Source organism: Oryctolagus cuniculus, chromosome 6 (genome assembly GCF_051225735.1).
Source record: "Oryctolagus cuniculus isolate XC-2025 breed Fujian yellow rabbit chromosome 6, ASM5122573v1, whole genome shotgun sequence".
Classification (NCBI taxonomy): domain Eukaryota; kingdom Metazoa; phylum Chordata; class Mammalia; order Lagomorpha; family Leporidae; genus Oryctolagus; species Oryctolagus cuniculus.
The window spans coordinates 95,775,109-95,799,434 of NC_142872.1; the positions used below are offsets into that span (position 1 = coordinate 95,775,109).

Genomic DNA, 24,326 nt, shown 5'->3' on the forward strand with positions numbered 1-24,326 from the left:
CTGATCATCTGGTCTGCACCTGCCCTGGGCCAGGGACAGGAAAGAAACGGGAACTTCTCAGGATGGCACTGTTTCTAAAGCTCGCTCCCTCAGCCCAGCCATCGTGCATGTAGTACTTTCAAAGAGAAGTTTCAACAGTGATGTTGCTTGACCTTATCTTCAACTACAGTGGCTAAACTGTTTCTCTTTGCTCCCAAGATATATGGTCCATGTACTCCTGTGCAATAGTGTGTTAAGCTTTTGTTAATTAAAAAATAGTAGCTCCCTACTTTACCTTCTACCTTATCTTTCTTAGACCCTTTTTTATAACACAGGTGCAAATCTAAAGGAGTTTACTTCTACGTTTCTAAAATGTGAATCTAGGGGACTTGATCATGCTATGGTTTAACCGTAGTGGGTGTAATTAAATTAAATATCTATGCTATGAACATGCCATGTTTCTAGATGAAAAGCCATAATTGTACAAGGTACAGTCTTCCAAAATTATTCTACGAATTTCATATCATACTCATCAAATGCTAGCACAAGGTTAAATGTTGACAGTAGGTGGAGAGTTTGGGAACTCACAAGAGCCCATATGGCTCTTGTTAAATTAAAAATAAAAAAAGATTGTAAAGTTCATGTGGATAGTAAATTCATGAGCAAGTCTAGACATCTTTGCAAAAGAAGAGTATCAGTATAAGGCAGGGACTTGTCTTACCACATATCTAAGCATGTTATAAAATAATATTTGAATTTTCTGTTCCTAAGCAATTGATTCTGATGTGGATCTTCATCTATGGTCATATAGTTTTACTATTGCTTCATTTCACCTCAATTTTTTAAAGGTTCATTTGGTTGAAAGGTTGAGTGACAGAGAAAAGGAGAGAGAGAGACAGAGAAAGAGAGAGAGGCAGGGAGGGAGGGAGAGAGAGAGATTGTGCACTTCCATTTTCTGTTTCACTTCCCAAATTCCCACAACAGCCAGACCCAGGCCAGGTCAAAACTAGGAGACAAGAGCTCCATCTGAGTTTTCCATGTGGGTGGCAGGAACCCAAGTACTTGGGCCATAAGCTGCTGCTCCTTAGTAATTAGAAGAAAGCAGGATAATAAGTGCAAAATAGCCAGGACTTGAACCAGGCACTCCAGGATGGGATAGGGCATCCCTAGTGGTGGCTTAACCCACTGCACCACAGTGCTTATCCCTTACCTCTGTTGTAATCTATTCTTTTTTTTTTTTTAAAGATTTATTTATTTATTTGAAAGTCAGAGTTACACAGAGAGAGAAGAGGCAGAGAGAGAGGTGTTCCACCTGCTGGTCACTTCCCAGATGGCTACATTGGCCGGAGCTGCGCTGATCCAAAGCCAGGAGCCAGGAGCTTCTGCCGGGTCTCCCACGTGGGTGCAGGGGCCCAAGAACTTGGGCCATCTTCTACTGCCTTCGCAGGCCACAGCAGAGAGCTGGATAGGAAGAGGAGCAGCCGGGACTAGAACCAGCGCCCATATGGGATGTCGGCACTTCAGGCCAGGGCGTTAACCCACTGCGCCCCTGTAATCTATTCTTTGGAAGGCATTGCCCAAATCTTTAGTTGAACTACGAACTACTGCTGCTAGGTATTCATTCTGTTGTTACAATTAACTGAGCTAGTTTTTTTTTTTTTTTTTTTTGCTTTGTTCTATGACTTTTTTCCTATCTGCAAACAGGACTACTAATGCATGAAACTTTTCCACTTCATAGAATACCAAGAAGGCCTGAAACAAGGTTGTTTCAAGCTCAGGAAAATGTCCCTGTATTCTCTAAATGAAAGATGCCTAAAAATTACCCAATACTCTCTCTCTCAATTTTTTCTGAGCAATAATTGCAAATTCCTAATGACCAAAATGGAAAACTTAATTCCAGAGAGTGTTGTTTATTGTCCAGTTTAGTAGAATGGTGTTAAAACTTATAGGCAACAGCTGCTATATTAATTCAAAATAAAAGGGAAGGTTAGGCTATTACAAGGTGTTAGCCATCCCAGAGTCAGGGTGAAAAAAAGACATTAATTGCATTCAGAGTGTGCATTTATAGATAAGTCTCTTTAGAAGCATGCACCTGTGGATATTATCTTCAAACTCACATCACTAACAGGGCTTAGCACCAAATTCACCTTTCTATAATCTAACGTGCTCTCTAAATAGACTTCCTGCCAGTGTAACACCTCCCCTTAGCCTTCACCTGCCAATCATCAATCTCTCCCCAGATAGAATGTCCAAGCAGGCAGATGTGCTTGGCAGTGCATCCAGAACTTCTTGAAACTTTAGTGTTTAACTTTCATCTGACAAGAAGTGCATCCCACAAGAAGAGGCCCCTGCAAATCATGTTCTCCTTTTTTTCCTCTTGAGAACGTCATGCTGCTGTGTTAAAGGAATATAATCCATGCATGAAAGCATAAGATATGCAATACTTTTTTTTTTATTCTGGACACTTAGAGTCTTCACACGTGTTATCACGTTCTTTTTCATGCATGACATCTATATTTAGTAAGGGAGATTTGGGGGTGTACTCAGAATCAAACAATTTAAACCTCTTTACTTTCCAGCAGTTGAGTTGATGTTCTTAGAACAGCCACAATATGCCTCTTAAGTAGAATCAGAGCCAAAAGGAACAGGCCAAACAAAGTTCCATTGTATTTAAGAACTTCCTGTGTGTGTGTTTCTATCTCAGGTGCAGAGAGGTCTACAAAACAATATAGGGTACCGTTCTTGCTGAGAAGGCATATCCAGGTTACCTGTAAGGAGAAGATATACACACACAAAATCCCAGAAGCAATGCAAAGAAATTTTTTGGTTAAATATCAGTTATTACATACTCATTAAATGAAAGTGGCTGTCAACAGAGCCCCCTGTTGGAGAAGTTGGGATCTGCTCTGGGCAGGATCTGTTGCATGTCCAAACCCATCACTTACAAACTGCAGCTGTGCCCTTGGACTGTGTACTCACACTCTCTTTTGCTCGGTTTCCTTCTCTATAAAATGGGACTATGGTTTTCATAAAGGGTTGTTTATAAATCATATTTTTCTTTTAAAAGTAGGATGTTTTTTTAAATTTTTAAAAATATATATTTATTTATTTATTTGAAAGGCAGAGTTACAGAGAGAGTGAGAGAGAGAGAGAGATCTTCCATCCACTGGTTTACTCCCCAAACTGCTGCAACAGCTGGGGCTGGGCCAGGCCAAGCCAGAGCCAGAAGCTTCCTCTAAGTCTCCCACGTGGGTGCAGAGGCCCAAGGACTTGGGCCATGTTCTGCTGTTTTCACAGGAACACTAGCAGGGAGCTGGACCAGAATTGGAGCAGTCAGGATTTGAACCTGTAACCATGTGGGATGCTGGCTCTGCAGGCAGAGGCTCAATGTGCAATGCCACAGTATCAGCCCCTTGAAATGTTTTAAATCAAAAGTTTCATATAGATGCAACTTGAAAATACAGTAAAGGGAGTAGCTTGGGCAAAGAGGAGCAAGAGGTGAGAGGAAGAGAAAAAGAAGAGGAAGAGAAATAAAAGTTTGGAGTAGGAGAGGAAAAGAAGAGAAAAGAAGAGATAGAGCAAGACTCTTTCTTGCCTCTACTCTGAGCCCTTTTCCTCTCCCACACCCTGCCCCCTTGTTTATTTGAAAGACAGAGAAACACAGACACAGAGAGAGATCTTCCATCTGTGGGTTCACTTTCCAAATGCCAAAGCTAGGATCTCAGTCCAGGTCTCCCACATGGGCGGTGAGGACCCTCAAGCACTTAAGTCATCACTACTGCCTCCTAGGGTGTGCATTAACAGGAAGCTAGACTTGGAAGCACAGCCAACCTCTGAACCCAGGCACTTGCACATGGATGCATATGGATCCAAGTGGCCTGTTAACCACTGTACTGAAAGCCCATCCCCTTTGGGCCCTTCTCTATGTTAAACATGGTCATGTCCTAGCTAAGGTAGACTGGAGTCTAGGGTATCCTGGTACATTAGGTAGAGAGGTTGGACTTTACAGTTAAACTAAGTATTTTTTTTTCAGGAATGGGAAGAGAGACAAAGAAAGAGAAAAGCAGACAATTAGGAGGGTCCCCAAATTCAAATATTTTAAAATTTAAATATTTTAAAAATGATGAAATAATAAATAACAATAACATAACTCGGTGGTGGGTCAAACAGAGGAAGAAAGGGAGAAAAATGACAAAGACTCCACTGAGGTGTGGAGTCCAGCACACAGAGGAGGGAGGCTCCACCTAAGGGTATCAGGGTTGCTGAGGGAAATTTCACTTGGTTGCACCTTACAATTCCAAAGTCAAAGCCACAGTGGTCACTGTGGGGCAAGTGTCTGTTTGTTACAGGCTGCATTTGGGAAAACCAGAACACAAGCATGGGTGAATATATGTGAATACATAGTACAATTAAAACAGATAAAATCTAATTTTATGATCACTAACAGACATAAGAAACAATACACAACTGTGATTTATACACACACACACACAAATCATATTCCTCCTACAATAAACAGGTTATTTTCTCAAATTAAGAAAATGGTTCACCAAGTAACAGCCTAGTGTTTACCTGGTGTTAAGTAATGAACTTTCAAGTCAGAACAACAAACTAGTTCTGCCAAAGATCTACAATTCTTTTCTTTCAACTAAGGAAATGTTGGTACACAGAGACACAAAATGTAAGGGTCAGAGGGAGGGGGAGATGAAATATGGAAGTTGTTCTGCTCATAAAACTTCAGACCCTGCCCCGAAGGAGGTTGATTGACAACTGTTTACACAACACGAGTGATTTATTTTACAGATGATATATACCCTTCCCTCTTCAATGCAAAAACAAGTCATTCTTTTTTGTCTTTATTTGACACATGATAATTGTATATATTCTCAGAATGCAGGGGGATATTTGGACACCTGTATACAACACGCAGTGACAAATCATTCTCAATTGTAAGGTTTGTAAGTGGTTTCCTCATTCCCTGCTTCTTTTCCTACCCCCTTTTATTTGGCCCTTTAATTTTTTATTTGTTTCAGTCATCTTCCTCTTCAAAACAGGAAAGCCATTCTTTAATAAAGTCCTATGTAAAGCAATAGACACTTTTCAGGATTTGGTATAGTTTTGCTAGAAGTAGAAGATTGTCGCCGGCACCGCGGCTAACTAGGCTAATCCTCCGCCTTGTGGCGCCGGCACACCGGGTTCTAGTCCCGGTCGGGGTGCCAGATTCTGTCCCGGTTGCCCCTCTTCCAGGCCAGCTCTCTGCTGTGGCCTGGGAGTGCAGTGGAGGATGACCCAAGTACTTGGGCCCTGATTGGAGGGTGAACCAATGGCAAAAGGAAGACCTTTCTCTCTGTCTCTCTCTCTCACTGTCCACTCTGCCTGTCAAAAAAAAAAAAAAAAAAGTAGAAGATTGTCCTTGCCATTTAAGATGCTTGTATGCTTGTACTATACAAGAGTACTTCAAAGGGTTTGTGTGAAAATGAAATTAAAAGACCAATCTGGGGCAGGCATTTGACAGAGCAGTTAAAACATCACTTGGGATGCCACATCCCGTGTTTAGAATGCCTAGATTAAGTCCTGAATCTGCTCCACATTCTCACTTCCTGCTAATGTGCACCCTGGAAGGCAGCAGGTGATGGCTCAGGTACTTGGGTTCCTGCCACTCATATGGGAGACCCTGATTGAGTTGCTGGCACCTGCTTTAGTCCTGACCCAGCCCTCACTGTTGCAGGCATTTGGGGAGTGAATCAACTGATAGAAGATCTCATTCTAGCTGCCTATCTGTTTCTTTGTCTGTCTCTCTGCTTGTCAATAACAAAAAATAAAGACATTGCAGAACAAAAACTATATGATTACCTCAAAAGATGCAGAGAAAGCATTTGATAAACTACAACATCCTTTCATAATGAAAACCTTAAGCAAACTGGGTATAGAAGGAACATTCCTCAACACAATCAAGGCAATCTATGACAAAGGCATTTATTGTAAAAAGATGTCTATTGTGGTGCAAAACAGCTTTGAAGTCCACAAATTGTCTATGAAATTTTTTTTAAAGATTTATTTATTTAATTGAAAGTTAGAGTTACACAGAGAGAAGGATAGGCACAGAGAGAGAGAGAAAGAGAGGTCTTTCATCCACCTATTCACTCCCCATATGGCCGCAATGGCTAAAACTGCTCTGATCTGAAGCCAGGAGCCAGGACCCAGGAGCTTTTTCTGGGTCTCCTATGTGGGTGCAGGGGCCCAAGGACTTGAGCCATCTTCTGCTGCTTCCCAGGCCATAGCAGAGAGTTGGATCGGAAGTGGAGTAGCTGGGACTGGAATTGGCACCCATACGGGATGCCAGCACTGCAGGTGATAGCTTTACCTGCTAAGCCACAGAGCTGGCCCCATCTATGAACTTTTGAAGGCCACTTGTATGCTGGGCAGTAACACAAAAAATACACAGCTTAAGTTGGCAAGATTTGAAATTGAAATTCCAGCTTGCTACCAAAAATTTGAGGAAATTGCAACAACCGTGGAGACTTGACAGGATTTCAATTCTCAAAAGAGACTTAGTTTCCCTTCAACTTTTTAATGAAGATTTTGGCCTGTTTCATTTCCCCAAAGTAGTTTTCTGAGCATATACTCTGGTCCTAATGGAAGGAATGCCAGCCTAAGGATCAGCACCTGTAATCTGTATCTCACTCGGGATTGCCAGGCATGAGTCTAATCAACATGAGCCAATTTATATTCATGGCTAGCCCTGAATTGTGATACCCAGTGCAGTGAACCAGCGGGAAAATGTATACAGATCAATAAGCATCAACTGCACAAACCAAAAAGTTGGCCTCAGCTGCCAGACTTTGCACAGGCTTTCTTTATTCCATACCCAGTTAGGTAAATGCCTATGTCCTGACTGGGAGGTTAGGGAGTAGAACATGACCTGATGCTCCTGAACGTCTTAATTTTAGATATCTAGCTTCACTTTCTTTTTTTTTTAAGATTTTATTCACTTATTTGTGAGATAGAGTTACAGAACAGTGAGAGGGAGAGACAGAGAGAGGTCTTCCTTCTGTTGGTTCACTCTCCAAATGGCTGTAGTGGCTGGAGCTTTGCCAACCTGTAGCCAGGAGCCAGGCGCTTCTTCCCAGTCTCCCACGCAGGTACAGGGGTCCAAGCACTCAGGCCATCTTCCATTGTTTTCCCAGGCCAGAGTAGAGATCTTGATTGGAAGCGGAGCAGCTGGGACTCGAACTGGTGTCCATATGGGATGCTGGCACTGCAGGCGGAGGATTAACCTACTGCGCCATGATGCTGGCCCCTTGGTTCACTTTCAATTCAGGATCCTACTCTTGTATGTGAAGCTTTTAGACCTGTCTTGGAGGTGCAATGATATCTAGAATTGGAGAAGTATAGTCCTTTTGGAGAAAAAAAAAAGAAAAAAACGACTGTACAAAGTGGGAAAAAAGGAACACCAATGTAATCAAAACATATTCTGTCATAAAGTCACTTTTTTGACACAAAAATACTGACAGAAAACAGAAAAAAATAAGCAATATAAAAAACTCCACAATTAGCTATTGTTGTTCTCAGCCAGTTTGTCACAGAAATAGTTCCCTATCAGCATGCCATTCTGGTTAACACTGTAGCACAATTGCTTCTGTCATGGTCATAACACCTTTGCAAGCTTAGTTTATTCTGGGAATGCCTCTTTGGCTTCAGGTAAATCATCTTTCCTGCTGGGCAAATAATATATCAGAAAGTATGTTTCGTTATTTTCTTGATAGCTTTTCAAAACTTAAAAATCATTAAGCACATGGTACTAGCAATGATTTGCTGAATAAGAGCAACGGTAGGGATGGTAGGAAAAAGAAGCAGGTGGTACACAGTGGGAAAAACCATTGGAATTCTGAATTATTGAATTGCCAGCCATTAATAATGTGATTGGGAGCTCATTGGCTAGTCTTTCAGGGCCATGCCATCATCCTGTTGCCTTTATTTCGTCATTCTTTCCCTCTAGATTACACGATTCACCTCCTCAAAAGGTGCCTACCATTCACTTAAGATAAGCCTACATGAGCAACAGTTTTCTTGAAATTAAAAACGATGGTAGGGGAAAAGAAAGACTAATATGGTTCTGTATCACCTCGTGCTTCTAAATTGAGATCTATACTTTTTCTTACTTCCATGCGTCTTACATACCACTGTTAATCTAATCTTCCTTTACCAGTATTTCACCATCCCACTATCCTAAAGTAGCTGGGTTTGAATACCTGGTTACTCTCGGGGAACTTTCTTTCCTCCCAACATCAATAATTTCCCTCTCATATGTGCTCTCTTCTCACTTAAAACCTGTCATATAATGTTATTCTTAGTTATGTACAGTTTGCACTAATTGCTATTCATCATAGATTTTTATTCATGCTTCGAATTTTATATTATTAGAAACATTAAGGCAGAAGTTGAGTTTCAAACATCTGCATCTATCAAGCATAGCTTGAAAACGGTGCATCCAATTCCTGCTACAGGCCTTCATTACGCATTCACAGAATGGTCAGAGACAACTGGTATAGCAGGCTACATTTTTTTGTCATTGAAAAATTTTAGGAAACTAATCAGCCACAAATCTACAGCTATGCCAGGCATTCTCTGGCAGTGTGGAAGATATTCTCTCAGCCACTAATTCTCTGGCTTCATTTTTTTCTTTTTCCATCTTCTGCCCACTTCAACTCTCCAGGGCTGCATTAGAGCCACTGGATTCCCGCCAGAGACAGATTCAAATAGACAATAGGCCAACTAGAATTCCCATCTTTCTTGATTAAATGTGAAATTGTATAGCTGGGTGTCACTCACATGCCAACCATTCAGGATTCTACGTTATCAATTAATTTCTCTTGAGGATTGAACTGAGGAGATGGTGACAATTCTATTTTTAAGGACCTGTAAAATGATGATGAGGCCAGAATTTCAGCAATAGTGCTACATACATAGACCTGTCCACTATTTCCTGGATAGCACAAATTAATAAGCTCCATAAACTCCATTGTGAATCATAGGGATTTTTTGTTGTTGTTGTGGGACTTGATTGCAAAAATGCTTTGTCTAAGAATGGTGTTTTCATTTGCAGAATGATTAGAAAGTGAGGTGACAGGATTTAACTTACTTGGAAGAAAGAGGAATTTATCACACATTCTATCCCAGCTAGCAAATCTTATCAGTTGTTTCTTAAATAATTTAGAACTTGAGGTGGGTTTTCTAGGAAATGCAGGTAAAATATAGAAACACAAAATGTTAAAGATGTACCTTAGCATCTTACCATAACCATAAGAAGTTTAAATACCCAGAAGATAGAAGACACTGGCTCTTTGCTGAGAGTACACAGCTGGACTGAAGTTCCAGTTGGAAACAGTTAGTGCTGAAGACCGATTGCTTTAAAATATTCACCTTACTGTTCCATTCACTGTCATCTTTCCTTTGTGCTTATTCTGCAATGTACCTAAATAAGAGAACCGACAAGAGTGGGTAAAGTGACCAAGATAAAGACAGAATGACATACCTAGTTTGCTTCTCAATAGAGATCTAAGAAAAATCTCATCCCACAACTGAGGAAACACGGGACTGAGCTTTTTAAAGACCTGCCCCAAACAGCAAAACTCATTCTACAAGGAATTTCAAAAAATTCATGGGAAAAGGAATTACAAGATAAGTGTATTTTGATACAAAAAAGGGAAATCCATGCACAGTTTTTTCAAAATATGTATTTTCCATGAATTTTTTGAAGACACTTCCTACAGTCCAGACTTTGCCCAATAGTGCAAATCAATGAAATTCCACCAGGACTAACATAAATTCATGTGCTGATTTTAGGGCCCAGCAACAATATGAAGGGATGAGCCCAGTTTTTTCAGTATGGACTCCCTTGTTGAGTGCTACAGTGAATAAACAGGTGGTGTAAAGAATGCTTGGGATTGGAACAAATACAAGAAAAAGTATTTTTCAGATGTACTTCTTTTGGAAAATTCATTTTAATAGACATAACCAAACATTGTTGCTGTGGATGATCTGAAAGTAATTAGTTTTATTATAGAAAGCATTCTTTATAACAGCAATTTTTAACCAATGGCAAAAGAATACTACAACCCAAAATGATAATGACAATATTAACCATCACCCCTTAAAACGATTTTCACTCATTGAAACGTGCTATATTTGGGTAAGCAAAGCACGTCTTCAGTTTTTGTGCTCCAGAAAGGTGAATTTGAGAAAGGATCTGCCATGTGCCTTACATCTAAAGACCAGGAAGTGGAGTAGCTGGTGTTAGAACTCATGACTTCTGACTCCTACCTCATAGCTTCATACTTCAGATCTTTCCAAATATATCACATTTGATCAATATTTGGGAAATCTATTGCCTTAGAACTGTTGAACTATCTATCCCTCAATAGCATCACCTCTTTGGGAAAAAAATTTGAAATATTTCCTTAGATACTGGAACTTTTCCAAGAGAAGTATAGGAATAATTCTTCATAGATAAATAAATTGCATGAGAGTGTATACAATTATGCATTTTTATAATTTATGTTAAAAATGATTTGTAAAAGAAGTAAAAGTAATTATTGTATTGTGTGTTTCACATTAATTAATTTATATTTTTATTTTACATTATAAAGAAATGCAATTCCATAATTCAACATACAAAGATTAATGTAGAATACCTAAGTGTGTTTTGACTTTTTGAAAAATAATTTTCATTTTAAAAACATGTTCCAGATTTTCTTTTTGTTATTGTCATAAGTGTCTAAAGGAAGTCTATGATTCGCAGAGAAATGAAAGAATGTGTTACAGGAGATGAACATTTTAGTTCACATTTTAGGCTATTTCAATCCATTGGAAAATGTGACCTCAAATCTGGTGAGAATTACAAAAACATCATGCTTATCATTATTTCAACTTCTGATGGAAGGGTGACTTCTGTTCAGAATGTGAAGATAATGTGGCAGAGGATTATCCATATTTTTGTATGGCTAAACCTTATTACAGTGAATGCTGAAAAAGAAGTCTATAAAAAGTAATTTATTTGGTCTATAAGAATACTTCGTTCATACTATTTTCGGCAAAGCCTATACAGCAAACATCAAACACTTCTCTAACACAGTGCTTCTCTATTTCCTCTTAGCATCTCAATTGTTGTGTATACTGATAATACAGCATGTCATTTTCACTACTAAAGGGAGGACCAAGAGAAATAAAATTGAGCTCTTCCTAAACTTTACAGCTCTATTGTTCTGCCATTGAGCAGCAACTGCCCTCCAGTTTCTATGACCTTTTCTCAAATTTGTTCATAACTGTCATCAAATAGATCATATAAAATGGCAAATGTTAAAGTGAAAAATTACACCAAAAAAGATATAAATCCTACTCAAGGGGTTCAACTCAAAAAGTATCATGCACGAGGTAAGGGCATCATTCTCTTTTCTCTCACCACAGACACAAATCTGGCAAAATCATCAGCTTGTTATACAAATAGACAATGGACTTTCATAGTCTGTACATTACTTCAATTTGTAAGTCCTCTGAACTTTGATGTAACTTGAATTTTTTGCCCATAATTATTTTTTCTGATACTTTATTTTTTTCATGCTAATGTAATACTAACGCAAAGAGAATAGATTCAATATTGGCCCTAGGTACAATTCTTAGAATGATTTTCCCTTCCCCTCTCCCACCCTTCTTCTATTACTTTCTTCTCTCTCTCTTCCGTTATTTCTTTCTCTCTTTCCTTGCTTCCTTCCTTCTTTTTTGTTTTTGAGTTAGTATATTTTAAATTAACATTATAGTCAAGAGCTTAATGCTTCACTAAACAAAAAGCTTAACAAATAAAAAGATCCTAGTTCAGTGGTAAATAGGCAGTGGGTAACAATAATCAAATGAAAAGGTGACCATTTCACTTATACACCATAAATTTTAAAATAACTACAGATCATTAAAACTATAGTACTATAACAGAATGGTTATGAGGGCATGAAATGATTTAAAATTTTTCATTTGATTTTGGCAGCTTTATGTAGCACATTGCATAAATAAATATCTGTGTCCATTTTAAAGAATAAGAAGCAGAGTCACACACTGAAATAAAATATAACCATACAATGTGTGCAGTAAAGTTTACTCTCAGTGGGTCAAGAAGTTGGGGTTTGGGGAGGAGGCAGGAGGGGATAGCTTTACTTTCTTTCTAGACAGACAGACAGACAGACACACACACACACACATATGGATCCCAATGTACAATGATTCAATTCACAATTTTACGACTTTACACTACCAAAGCTTACCCATATAACCATTTTTTTTTTTACTTTCTGTACATAAAATGAATGTGCAACACTTTATTATAAGATAGGCTTTGCAATTTTGCCCAACTATAGGCTAGCTTAAGTGTTCTAAGTATGTTTAGGGTAGGCTCAGCTAAGCAATGATGTTCAGTAATTTATGCATATTAAATGCAATTTTAACTTGCAATGTTTTCAACTTAGAATGGATTTATCAAGGCACAATCCCAAAGGGCCCACATTGTGGCAAAGTGGGGATGCTGGCATCCCATATGAGCACCTGTTCACTTTCAATCCAGCTTCCTGCTGATGTGCCTGGGAAAGCAGTGGAGGATGGCCCAAGTCCTTGGGCCCCTGTAACCCATATGGGAAACCAGGAAGAAGCTCCTGGCTCCTGGCATTGGTCTGTCAGCCCCACGCATAGTTGCCATTTGGGGAGTGAACCAGTGGATGAAAGATCTCGCTCTATCTGTCTCTATGTCTCTCTCTCTCTCTCTGAAACTATGCCTTTCAAATAAATAAAAATAAATCTTAAAATAAAAAGACACAACCACATCATAAGTTAAGAAGCATCTGTATATGAGAAATAAAATAGAAAAAAACAAGAATCTAGGTCACTGGTATGCAAGTGTTCTTCCGACTATTCCTACTACCTTCTCATGTTTGAAATTGTCTCCAGGGCCGGCACCGCGACTCACTAGACTAATCCTCCGCCCCGGCACCGGCACACTGGGTTCTAGTCCCGGTCGGGGCGCCGGATTCTGTCCCGGTTGCCCCTCTTCCAGGCCAGCTCTCTGCTGTGGTCAGGGAGTGCAGTGGAGGATGGCCCAAGTGCTTGGGCCCTGCACCCCATGGGAGACCAAGATAAGTACCTGGCTCCTGGCTTCGGATCAGGGCGGTGCGCCAGCCGCAGCTCGCCGGCTGCGGTGGCCATTGGAGGGTGAACCAACGGCAAAGGAAGAACTTTCTCTCTGTCTCTCTCTCTCACTGTCCACTCTGCCTGTAAAAAAAAAAAAAAAGTCTCCAAATGTAAAATTCTAAAAAGACACAGACACAGGGGAGTTAGATAATTTGCATACACAAACAGAACAGACTAGAGGCAAAGTGAAGAACTCAAATCCAGGTCTTTTATTTTTCCAGACTTTCTCCAAATCTGTAACCTAGTTCTGTAAATAGAAATGTAACTAACTTTCACTTAAAATACTTATAAACTGCCATCACATCTTTTGCCAGTTAGTCATCTATAATCAATATAAGCATCAGCCTAGGAGGAAGAAACATCATCATTATGATTTAAAGTTTACTTATTTATTTATTTTTATTTACTTAAGAGAGAAAGTGAGAGAGACCTTGCATTCACTGGTTCACTTCCCAAATACAGCAGCCAGGGTTGGGCCAGCCTGAAGCCAGGAGTGCAGAACTCCAGCAGAGTCTCCCACTTAGGTGGCAGGCACCCACATACTTGAGATATCATCTGTTACCTCCCAGGGTGCACAATACCAGGAAGCTGGACCAGAAGCAGAGGTGGAGATTTATTCCAGGCATTCGGATATGGGCTAAGAGCATTCTAATCAATGTCTTAACCCACTGCGACACAATGCCTGCCCTGATTGAATAATAACCTTTATTTATACATCATAGTGCCCATTGCGAATCATTTTCACCAATCCTATTATATTTTATCTTCATCATGCTTCAGATGAAGTAAACAGGATAGGCATTATTGGACCCATTTTACAGATTAAGAAACGGGCTGTGAAAGCTACTTTTCTACTAGTGTTCATAGACATTAAATGGTGGAGTTCAGACTCACATTTAAATTCCAGAACCAGAGCTCTTTCCAAAATAACCTTTTTTTTTTAAGATGTATTTGTTTATTTGAGAGGCAGAGTTACAGAGGGAGGAAGAAAAACAGAAAGGCCTTCCATCCACCACTTCACTCCCAAAATGTCTGCAATGGCTGGAGCTGAGCAGATCCAAAGCCAGGAGCCAGGAGCTTCCTCTGGGTCTCCCACCTGGATGCAGGGGCCCAAGCACTTTGGCCATCTTCCAATGCTTTCCCAGGCCATAGCAGAGAGCTAGACTGGAAGTGGAGCAGCTGGGACTTGAACTAGTGACCATATGGGATGCCGGCACCACAAGCATAAGCTTAGCCCACTACACCACAGCACCAGCTCCCCAGTATATCCTCTTGACATTTCAGCTCCTTGTCACACTCCTAACAACCACATCTAAAACTTTTAAACTTATGTTTTATTTGGGAATTAAAAAAAATAATATTCTGTTAAAGAAAACAAAATGACTGATAAGGATGTCAGTGCTGTACTTATTACTACAATTTATAATAATAGCTAAGGTTTATTGAATAGTCCTTACTGTAACTATTCTACATGCATTATCTAATTTAATTTTTCAACATCACTATGACATAGAATCCTCATGATCCCCATCTTAAAAATGATGAAACAGACTTAGACTTAATTGATCAATGTCACAAAGCTACTGGAGCCAAGGTAGATACAGACCCATGCAACCTACATTGTCCCTTTTTTCCTTTAAGTCCAGTTTAATCAAGCTATTTTCCATGTATTCAACAATATTTTTATTCCACAATTAGAAGACTTCTTTCTAAGAATAACTGGCATGTAAAAGTCTATGTATTAAAAAGGACATCACCACATCTTGTCTGCAACCTCTTGAAAGCAGGTGCCACATTTTACCTGTACCAACAGCAGCTCCTAGCATACATTAAACATGCAACAAATGCTTGTTCAATGAGTGAATGACATTTGGAGTTCTGTATTAAAAAGTTTTTAAGATGTCATGATCTAAACACTTAAACCTAAAAAGTGAAAACTAACCTCAGTTTTATGGCAATGCATACAATTTTAAGGTAAGAAAAAAATGATAAAAGGAAAAAAATTTCTACTTTAAGTGGCTTTTAATTCCAACCTTGGAACGTTGAAGTACTCTATCAATAAATTTCTAAAGATTGATTTTGATTTATTTATTTGTTTGAAAGGCAGAGTTACAGAGGGAGAAGGAGAGACAAAGAGAGAGAGAGAGTGAGAGAGAGAGAAAGAGAGAGAGAGATATTGATTCCATTCACTGGTTCACTCTCCAAGTGGCTATAATGAATGGGGCTAGGTCAGGCCGAAGCCAGGAGGCAACAACTCCCTCCAATCTGCCACAAAGGTGCCTGAGCCTCAGCCATAATCCACTGCCTTCTGAGACACATTAGCAGGGAGCTGGATCATAAATGGAACAGTTGGGACAGTGCTCATATGGGATGCTGGTGATGCAGGTGGCAATGGTTGAAACCACTGCACCCCAATGCTGGCCACTCTATTGATAGTTTGACAGCTGTAGCCTTTGATTTGATGACCACTTTCAAAATCATTTCTTTATTTGAAAGGCAGAATGACAGAGAGAGAGAGAGAAAGAGAGAGAGAGAATCTTTCATCCATTGGTATATTCCTCAAATACCCACAACAGCCAGGGCTGAGCCAACCCAAAACCAGAAGTATACAACTCCATTTAGGTCTCCCATGTGTATGGCAGGGAGCCGGATACTTGAGCCACCATCTGCTGCCTCCCACGTGCACTAGTAGGAAGCTGGATCTGAAGCAGAGGCAGGGTTTGATCCCAGGCACTCCAATATGGAATGCTATGTCCCAAGCATTGGCTTAACCCATTGTGCCCCAATGCCATCCCCTAGATGACAACTTTTAGATAAAAAGTGATGCTGAGCCTCACCAGGAGTCGGAGTCATGACTTCCCCCTTTGCTATAATCAGTAAGTATAAAAATAAAGAAACACTCTGCCAAAGATCCTGGTCTCAGGGCAGGAGCAGAATCACCTCCAGGATACACGGCTGGCTCTTCAAGGCACTGCATGCAATGGTCCACTGAGCAATGACTCAGAAATGGACCAGCAGGAGGGTAACATTAACCCAAGACAAGCAGTGAACATGGCTTTGTATCTCTCACCTTTCAATCTACACATCCAACCATCTACTTGATGTTTTCTCGCTATTCCAAATTTTCCCATGATATTCATTTGTATATATTTTCCCCTAAACAAGAATGATTAGCTGAGCCAAGAGGACCACATTTAGCCACCTTCCATCCTTCTTTAGAATGCTGCCTTTGTCCTACCCTGTGTATTCCAGTACAGCTCGCAGACACCCTAAGTGCACAGCTTAACTTTATGCACTGTAAGGGAATTTCAGGATGAAAGTGTATTCATTGGAGTCAGTCGCACGTTGGAGCTCAGGTTACTGAGCTTGGCATGCTTTAAAACCCTCAAGTAGCTCCTTTCAGGCACTGCTCCTTATCACTCCTTTTGCTGTCCATCACCCTTGCATCAGGCTCCAGCCTCAGCTCCAGCTTTTTCTTACTAATGCATCTTTCAGCCCCAGACATGAGTGTCTTGCAGATTGTGCAGAGCAAGGCTCTTTCCTGTCTGGGGCTCAGCACATCCTTATCAGCATCTCTTGGAGACTGCAACCTCTGCAGCAGGCTTGTGTCCAGGGTCCAATTCGCCACACCTCTTGTTTCCTCTCCATTCTCTGCCAGTCACTGCCCCATGGCTTTGCCTCACTCCTGCGTCTGGCAAGCGTGGCTTTGCACTGCCAATCTGTGTCTCCACACAGCTTACACAAAGATGAGGTGACAAACTGGACTCCCCACCAACTGACTTGCTTAATGATTTTTCCTATGTCTCTTTAATCAACTGTTTTCCAGCAAAAGTTTCTAAGAGTTCTAATATCCACCCCAACACTGTTTTACCTGAAAGACTGTCTCCAGGGGCTGAACTCATCACAGTAATTCAGATTATTATTAATCATCACTAACCATCATCTTCTTCCAGAGATCCCTATTGTTTTGCCTTTATATCATTGAATATTGTTATTTCTTTATATACATATTTTTAATGTGGAGTTCCACTTCTGTTTTTAATTCATAAATTACTTTTTTTATTTGAGAGGCAGAGAGACAGAGAAAGATGGAGATTGCTCATCCACTGATTCACTCCCCAATGCTTGTGGGTGGCCAAGGCCATTACTGTGGCCTCCCAGGTTCTGCATTAGAAGAAGCTGGAACTGAGAGCATAACCTGGAATGGAACTCAGGTACACCAGAGTTATAGACAGAGAGAGAGAGACAGAGAGAAAGGTCTTCTTTCCGTTGGTTCACTCCCCAAATGGCCGCTACAGCCGGTGCTGCACCAATCCAAAGCCAGGAGCCAGGCACTTCTTCCTGGTCTCCCATGCAGGTGCAGGTGCCCAAGCACTTGGACCATCCTCCACTCCCTTCCCGGGCCACAGCAAAGAGCTGGACTGGAAGGGAGCAGCCGGGACTAGAACCCGGCGCCCATGTGGGATGCCGGCGCCGCAGGCAGAGGATTAACCAAGTGAGCCACAGTACCAGCCCCGCAAAGTGGTGTCTTAACATCAACACCAAGAACCTGCTCTGAATGTCTATATTGAAACCCAGGAACTCTCAGAGTCACCCCTGAAAAGGGAATAAGTTGCTTCTTCACTTGGGGTGCTTAATGCTGAACTTGTACTTAAGGGTACTCATGGCCTAAAAGACTCAGAAAAGGAAGAAGAATCTGAATGAGCACAAGTCCGTGCATACGCTGGTCACTGCTATTCCCCTTCAGACATTGTTATCCCTACACCAGTCATTCCCTTGACAAGTAAAGGAACTAGACTTTCAAAAATTTGGAAAAACACACACCTGTATACTAGCATTTACTGACAGGTCACTTTGTAAAAAAACATGAGTTCTCTTCAAAAAACTTCTACGTAAATACAAAACAGTAAAACACACTCACTAATTACATGGAGATAAGTTACATTTTGCTCAATGTATACCTTTTTTCCTAAATTTCCTGCTGAGAAGGGATTCGTCCCATGATTTACTGAGCTTTTTGGTAAAGAGCTGTGAAGCTGGTGAAGAAGAGAAGACTGAGATTCCAATAAAAACTTGTTAACGGGTGTGCAGCACCATGCCCATTAAGCGCAGAACAACTCGCTACAGAATACGCAGACTTGTCTACACCTTGCTTTTTAAGTGCAGGTCCAAGTGCTCAACTCTCTTAGTCTTTGTCACTTGGGCTCATGCCCAAGCCAGCCTTGAGAAGCCTGCCATAACTCCTCATGGAAAACTCTATTGGTTATTTAGAATCTAGGGCACAACAGTGAATATTCTGCACTGTGTTTTCATAAAACATTACTACTGTTGTTCAGAATAAGCAAGACATGCACGCCTGGTTACTTAATGTGTTTTCCCTTGATTTACATGTTCTTGCTTAAATCATTCCCAGAAATTCTTAGTAAATGTGAAAGGAATTTATCAAACAAACGTGTTATCTTTTCCTCTGACAGAATGTCAGATCGCTTCTTGAAAGATCCTTTCCAGATTCTTCTTCAGTGCAACCTGATTTTAACAAACTTGAATCCGCATGCTATAATTAGGAACCGACAGTAAGCCAATTTATTCAGTTAATTTGCATCAGTCTAAATAATTTTTCCTGACAGATCACTTCCGTTCTAAGCATGAAGTACTTTTTAATCCTAGTCAGGTTATTGCTAAGGATAAATGATTTCACATTTCTCATAAAGATGCCAGTCATTAAGAATATTAACACAAATTCCTTCCCCTTGAATAGAAAAGAGCTGTCATGTTAGCAATGTTGCTGTGTCAGCCTTTCTATTGTCAAACACAACAAATGATGAGAAAATCAATTTACTCTTTAGAATTAGTCAAGTGAGGAATTCTTTGAAGTGGGGGTGGGAGCTGTGGGGCGGGTTTTCCCTGGATTCTGTAATTGCCTGAAAGCGAGTACTGAATGTATGTTGGTAAAGTGTTGTGAAGTTGATGGAATACTATTTGTTGCAGTAAGACCTTCCAGACAGACTCTATCTCTGCAAAATAATTCCCCACTCCAAAAATAGAGGTTTGATGAGCAACAGATGTGGTTTAAATGAACCCTTGTTTAACGGCACCAAGAATATATTTCAATCCGTAGGAGCCACAATCTAGGGAGGGGGAGGTGACAGCCTTGCTGTTGAGGTTGGTTGTGGGGTTTGAATATATTTATTTACTGCATGGAATTTCTCTCATAAGGCAGGATGTAAATGAGCTTTTAATTAATACTGTCTATAGCTGGAGGATGTCGTCCACACTTCTTATGAGACAATTTACATTTTTACTTTGTAGTCTCGAATTAGATGGGGAGACGGCCTTCCCATGGGCCCTCCCAATCTCTCAAGTCCTCTCTGCCCTCTCTGTGATTTGCAAGGTCCACAGCCCAGTTTCTCCACCCACAAAGGGAAGATTAGATCGTTGTTCAAGAATGACAAGTATTTAATATTTGAAAATGACTAAATAATGAAGTGTCTGGATTCTATAGAAATGCCAAGGAGAAAAGAAGATTAATTTCAGACCCAAGTCTAGTACAAACATGACCTTCCTTTTGTAAATCTCATGAATAGGAAAAGAAATTATCTCCAAAGCTTTCTTTCTGGGGCTGAGAAGTTGAAAATATATTAATATTAGGATGTTGCAGATGAAAAAAGAAAAGATCTGTGTATTATAATCTCTTGGCTGTGGAGATGAGAAAAATTATTTCTGGGGTTAGCAAAGATTTCACTGATAAGATGGAAGGACCATGCTTTTACTCCTTTGCCTGTAGGCAGGATTGCAGTTCAGCCATCTCAGGGAAGAACAGTGCTATTGCGCCCAGAAATCTCCAGGTGAGAATGATAAAAATTAAAAAGAGCAGATGGAAAGCTCAGGGACCTGGGAACGAATAAAGGTCGGTTTCGGCTGACATCATTTCAGTTAAAATTCATCTCTATTTGCAAATAGCCTCACCGTGGGTAGAACTCCAACGGATGAGCTGTTTGGCACTCGTTCTCTGCGAAGATTCCATGTCATCCTAGCAGTCACGTCTCGTCGCCGTTTTGATTGCCTTCTCTTCGCCCTGTCAGTAGGGAGTCCTGCCCTAGGGTGGGTTTGGACACCAGAGAAATGACATCAACCCTCAGAGGCACTCACAGCCTGGAAGGAGGAGACCCACGCCGTGCAGGCCACAGGGTGTCACACTCCAGGAAGCAGGCTTGGGAGTAAGGAGAGGATGTGGTGCCCCAGCTTCCCTGTGACTGTTATTCATCTAAATTACAGCTTGGGCTAGTGGGGAAGCGACAACCATGAGGTTGAGTGTCGCTCCCCCTCTTCACGGAGGAACGACACTAAACCCTGCCTAGGCTTCATATCCGAGTCACGGCACCATTATGTTGCTCCCCCTCTTCATGGAGGAACGACACTAAACCCTGCCTAGGCTTCATATCCGAGTCACGGCACCATTATGTTGCTCCCCCTCTTCATGGAGGAACGACACTAAACCCTGCCTAGGCTTCATATCCGAGTCACGGCACCATTATGTCGCTCCCCCTCTTCGTGGAGGAACGACACAGGACCCTGCGCTGTTCTTTTGTCTGCTTGGCCCTCCCCGGGTTTGCTGCTGGTTCTTCCCGGGTTGGCCACCGACCCTTCCACCTCCGTGGAAGGGCAGTTCCCCCTGCCACTTTCCCCACTTCCGCGGGGGAGCGGCACACAGCCGGCCGGCTCTCTCGGGGGCTGCTCAGGTGTTCCTTCAGATAGATGTTCCTGGTGCATGTTGTCTCTCTCCTCCTTTATAGTCCTCTTCCACCAATCCCAAATCTGCTACCCACACGCCAAGTATGCTGCTCTCCTCCAATCAGGAGCAGGTCCTACAGTTTATTGGTTGAACTGGAGGCAGCTGTGTAGAAGCTGTTTCCTCCTCTCCCAGCGCCATATTGTGGGAGAGCAGATGCATAGAATAAGTCTTAATTCCAGTAACTTAGTCTAGTCCAGAGTTGCTCCCAGTTGCTCCCCACAGTTGAGCACCAGGTGGAGTGCAGCTGGTGTAGGTGATGGGGAAGAAGATGGGTGGGCGACCTCTTCCACCGCGTAAGGAGCATATCAGGTGGAAGCAAGGAGCCCACAGGTAGACCTCAGGGCCTATGTGATTTTAGCTTTGAGCTGTGCTGGCTTATATGATGCCCACACATTGCCTTGGCCAGAGCTGATGTCTGTAAGAACACTATGTTCCCCACACATGTTGTGTCTCCTGTAAAATGCTTGAGTCACTCTAGACCAGTTTGATAAACGTAGAGTCTTCTCTGGCCGACACTACACACTTTGGGTTGAATGGAAAGCGAGGAGAGCCCTGAATCATCTGGACAAGTGACAAAGTTAACCCTTTCTTGGACTTTTAGTTGTCATGGGTTAAGTGTTGGCCAACTTTAGATTTGCAGCTCAAGGGCTCAACAAACAGACGACCAGGGGGCACAGTGAAAGTATTCCTGCCTCCTCTTGTTCACTGTCAAGACACAGCAGCAGGCAGTGAGCTAAGTCTTACTACAGGTTCTCAGTCACTGTCCCTGCAGTGCAACAGGTGAGGACAGAGGGGAGACGGACAGTAGTCTCTGGCAGAACCAGGACATCTGAAGTAACCTCTGGGCCTGTCCCCCTCAGTCATAAGTCCTTGAGCAAGGTATTCAACGTCTCTGTGCCCCAACTTTCATAAGGAAGTTAAACCAGATCAAGAGCCTTAGAATAATTTTAGTAGCAAAACTTTTTGTTTCAATCAAAATCTAAAGTCACTTTATAAAACAGATAGAAGTGGGCCAGCGCCGTGGCTCACTTCGTTAATCCTCCGCCTGCAGCACTGGCATCCCAAATGGGTACGGGATTCTAGTCCCGGCTGCTCCTCTTCCAGTCCAACTCTCTGCTGTGGCCAGGGAAGGCAGTGGAGGATGGTCCAGCTGCTTGGGCCCCTGCACCTGCACGAGAGACCGGGAAGAAGCGCCTGGCTCCTGGCTTCGAATTGGTGCAGCATCGGCAGTGGCGGCCATTTGGGGAGTGAACCAACGGAAGGAAGACCTTTCTCTCTATCTCTCTCTCTCTGTCTATAACTCTACCTGTCAAATAAATTAAAAAAAAAAAACAAAACAGATAGAAGTGACGCTTCTTCCTTTGGGTCCAGGGAGTGCAGCCCAACTGCAATTGACCTGGCCTCTGCTCACGGTTTCCCTTTTGCCATATATGGCAGAGGTTCCTGAAATACCTCCCTGAAAGCTCACAGCTCCTTGGAACCCAATTTGAAAGCCAGCAATTGAGATAATACCTAAGGTTTCTTTTAGCTTTCAGAAGCCTGGAAAAATCTTGGACCATGCAGTCAATTTTAGGCTCATATCCTAGCCCTGTAACTTTAGTCTGACCAGACTCAGTTTTCCCATTTGCAATAGTTCTGTTAGGATGGTTTGCAGATTAAGAAACACGGAGAGCCTAAAACATAGAAAGATTCATTAACAGCAGCGCTCACAGAGGTTATGGCCTTGACCTGAGCAGAACAGAGTGAGGGAAGAGCCTACATTGAACTCCAAAACTGCAAGGAGATTTCTTTCTGTCCTGAAGCCAAGCCCTCAAGAACTTGAGGCTAAAATCCTTTCAAACTTGAATTGGTCTTGATTGTTCCAAATTAGTGGAGGCGGGAAAACTCTTCTAATTCACTGCACATTCTGTATGCAGTGGAGAGCGTGTACTGTGAAGACACACCCCGAGTCTCTAAAATGACACCATGGCCGATCTAACCGCCACAGATGGAATTTCAAACATGTTGTTTTTACCAATGAATAACAGGGACAACGTCATTAGGAATGCTTTAATACAAAGCCACAAGAAAAATCAGTAGCTGACAGCTCCTGTTCCATATTTCACCCTGTATCGTCAAACCTTTCGCCAGAGAGCTCTTATTCATTTGCTGAGCTGCTGTTGTGTTAGCCCACACTCTTTCAGCAGTGGAGGTGTTTCCTCCATACAAATGCACCCCAGAGGTCTATGATCTCTTAAGATCTCACCTTTGAGGAATGTCCCTGGCATTTTGGAAAGTCAACTCCACCTTGCAGGTCCTTTAAATAAAGAGCAGTGGCATTGGTGCAAAAAAAAAAAAAAAAAAAAAATTGCCAGCAGGCCTATTTCCCAACATCAGTGCATCCCAAAGGAAGCTGCCTCTGTCAAGTTCACATGCTCCCCTTCGTGTTTTATCAAAATCTTTCCTCTCTTTTGGAACTTACAAAAATTTCCCAACAAGCCATCAATCCCACAACCATCAGTACTTCATCACCCAGGAGGCCATGGCCCCTTGCACTTCTCACTGCTGGCTCACGGAAGCTCTCCAGGGTCAACTAAATTCTCATTAGGCACTTGCTTTATGTAGGGCCCTGTCCTAGGCCACCAGGGAGACCAACACAAGATCCCAAACCTATGAAGGCAAGCAGCCTAGAACGAAGCAGAACAGAGAATCAAATCCAAGAACTGGGGCAATCAGGAAGGCTTCGGTGGGGGAGCTGGGGTCTGAACGGGGGTGAGAAGGAGGCATGTGAGGCAGGTAGGAAAAGAGGAACTGAAAAGCCATCTTTAGAGGATGATTCATATTCTAGTGTGGTGAGGCAGGAAGGCAGGAGGGGAAGTGGAAAATTAGCGTGGGGACAAAAAATTGTGGGCTTTGAATGCCAGCACGAGGAATTTCTTCACATGTTGGGGAGAGGTGCCAAGAGCAAGGCGGGGTAATAATAATCTAAAGAAAATAGGAACAGCAAGGCAGGGAGGCCAGGGCATCACTCAGAACTTTTCTCAGAGGACCCGGGAACTGGGGGAAAGAGCCCTTTGGCTCTGTTTATTGCTCCCCCAGGGAACAGGGCAGAGCGCTGTTAAAAAAGTTTAAAACAGGGTTTGGAGGGCACGGAGAACTCCTTGCTTACCATCATAAAGAAAACAGGAGACCCGGAATCAAGAGAGGCGGTAGCAGCACCTAGTCTGAGCGGAGAAAACTCAGTGTTTACCAAGCCCCTGGGCTCTGGACTGCCTGGCGTGGCCAGCACCCCTCTTCCTCGTGCACCCCACCGTGCCCCAGGCGGCAGCTGTGCCGAGCACCCGGAGCC

At 42.0% G+C, this 24,326-nt stretch overlaps 1 protein-coding gene and 1 long non-coding RNA gene across 9 annotated transcripts in view; one reads left to right on the plus strand and one right to left on the minus strand.

The window, feature by feature from the left end:
• The window catches only part of SULF1 (sulfatase 1), a 195,096-nt gene that overhangs the window by 5,742 nt on the left and 165,028 nt on the right, over positions 1-24,326 (plus strand). The window lies entirely within an intron of this gene.
• LOC127490724 (uncharacterized) lies at positions 6,020-24,326 on the minus strand. Of its 2 annotated transcripts, XR_011389129.2 has the most exons (4): positions 24,147-24,326; positions 13,160-13,287; positions 9,275-9,454; positions 6,020-7,376 (listed from the first exon to the last, which is right to left on the minus strand). It is a non-coding gene; the product is annotated as an uncharacterized LOC127490724 (long non-coding RNA). The 2 variants fall into 2 exon arrangements; XR_016235719.1 differs by lacking the exon at positions 13,160-13,287.